This window comes from Fukomys damarensis, unplaced genomic scaffold (genome assembly GCF_012274545.1).
Source record: "Fukomys damarensis isolate Sample0158 unplaced genomic scaffold, DMR_v1.0_HiC HiC_scaffold_26, whole genome shotgun sequence".
In the NCBI taxonomy this organism is placed as follows: Eukaryota; Metazoa; Chordata; class Mammalia; order Rodentia; family Bathyergidae; genus Fukomys; species Fukomys damarensis.
Window position 1 is genome coordinate 20143277 of NW_022900938.1, and position 2500 is coordinate 20145776.

Genomic DNA, 2500 nt, shown 5'->3' on the forward strand with positions numbered 1-2500 from the left:
AGAGTACACCCCCTGGGCCCCTCTGTGAGCCCCCGTGCGACCCCTGCTCCTTCAGCGCGCTGCCCGCTGCTACCGCCGCCGCTAGGGGGCGCCCCAGAGTGCAGGAGGTGGAAAGGAACCTGCCGTGAATTGGGGGGAAGGAGCCGGCGTGAAAACCTGGCGGGCTTCCCCCCAAATTATTTCTATTTTTGTATTTTCCATCCAGCCACCCCCTGGGCCCCTCTGTGAGCCCCCGTGCGACCCCTGCTCCTTCAGCGCGCTGCCCGCTGCTACCGCCGCCGCTAGGGGGCGCCCCAGAGTGCAGGAGGTGGAAAGGAACCTGCCGTGAATTGGGGGGAAGGAGCCGGCGTGAAAACCTGGCGGGCTTCCCCCCAAATTATTTCTATTTTTGTATTTTCCATCCAGCCGTCTCCCCTCTTCTCTGTCCTCGGTTTCCCGCCTTCCGGGACGCACTTCCCGCCTCTGTTCAGAGTTATTGGTCTCCCCGAAGACAATCTCCCCACCCCGAACCAGGCCCCGGGAGTCTGGACCGCAACCTGCGCGCCCTCAGGCCGGGGTCTGTAGCTCAACCGCTTGGCCGGAGGCCTTGGATAACCGCGACCGAGGGGAGGGGAATGGGTGCACTAGTGCTTCGGGAGGAGGAGTCACTCCCGAGGTTTATGCTGCTGCACTTTTTCTTCTGGCCTTCTTTTCTTTTCTAACGAGGGTGGAAGGAGGTGGCAAATTTTCTCTCCGCTTGAGCTTGTCAGGGGTCCTGTTCGAGGAGAGCGGGAAAATGGAAGTGGAGGGAGGTCGGGAGGGGGAGAGCGAGTGGCTGCGGGCGTTCTGGGGATCAGACCGTTCCCTGCGTGCGGGAGGGAGCGAGGCCCGGGAGACCCGGCAGCCTTTTCCGGGCGGGACGAAGACGAAGTGGGAAGGGGTGGGGGTCGCGCCTCCTGCTTCTCGGTCCACCACTGTTCTCTTTTGGTCTTTGGTTTGGGTACAGACGAAATGGAGGTGTCTTGCATATTTTATGCAAAAGATGATGGCTAATGAGGTTGCCACAGCCCCGCCAGGGAAGGAAAAGGCCAACGCAGGGAAGGAAGGTGAGGGTGAGATTGACAAGTCACCGTAGGGTGCGGAGAGGCATTTCCAGCTTAGCTTTCCGACTGGCACCGAGTTCCACTCGATCTGGGAAATACTTGAATCTCTAGGTATATATTATCCTAAACATTTCCTTAGACACGTTTCTAAGTTCGAACTCTGTTCTCCTCTACCCTTTCCTTTTCCTCGGTAAAATGGTTCTTGTCATATTTTTCACGCATGTCTATTGCACCTTCTCTGCAAAGCCACCGCTGGGTTACTGAGACCCGCTCTGCTAACCCCGGCTACAGGAGGGGTTTCCTTGAACTTGAAGAAAGGTACATCAAAACCCACCAGTGTTAACTGCCACGTCAATTTTGATGCTAATAATGTGCAGATTATGACGAAAATTGCCAATCATGCTCTCTGATGGACCTCCTTTGAATGTGGAATTGGTGAAAAGTTCCCTGCACGGAGACCTGCTGTCAAGTACTAACAACCCGCTAAGGGAAGTCATTAGGAGAGACGGATAAGAGACTCGGTACATAAAACATTGTTCTTGGTGCATAGAATGTATGTTATTTAATGTTATCTCTGTTACCTGAAGTGATTTCGCAGAAGAAAGCCACGTTCTTATCATCTCAATTGCCAATTTTCATTTTGGTAACTTGGACGCCCTGGGTAGACTTTTCTCTGTTAAGTTGATATTCCACCAATGTGAACAGCCTCATTAAATCAAGCCCAGATATTTCCATAATGCTCCCTGCAGAGCCACTTCGCTCCTCACATAATGAGATTTTCTGAAGAGTTGAAGCCCTAAAATAACTTGCTAGTGCATGTTTAGGCCCAGCGAAGTGGATATGTGTGTGTATTAAAATGCAGGTATGCTACCTGCGTGTGTCTGTGTATATATATATATGTATATGTACATATATGCATATATATATTGGTGCTCTTAAAAACATATGTAAGAAATACACACATATCCATGTATCTACATTGGCACTATTTCCTGTGATTTATTTCAAGCTCATTTCCTGACATAGTTCTGTTATTTAAAGACACTGGATTTTAAAATTTCATTGCTTAAAGATAGGCTTTCAGTAAACTTCTGAAATAATTTATTTTCCAGGAGAAATTATTATTTTTATCAAATGGAAAATATTTCAAGGGGAAGCAATATTTCAAAACTCCTGGGACCTATTAAAATATTCCCATAAAATATTAGAGAACTTACCAAGGAAATAGCAATGACCTAAAACTCAACTTTCTGCTTTCTAAGAGATGAGACTACTTATGTAAAATATTGATTATACCAGCTCTTATTAACTGAGTTTACATTTTAAAATATTAATATATAATTTAAAATAAACCAAAATATGGTACCCTTTTATCAGCTTTATCTTTCCAGATTGTTGAAGTCCTTTGTTATGATCAG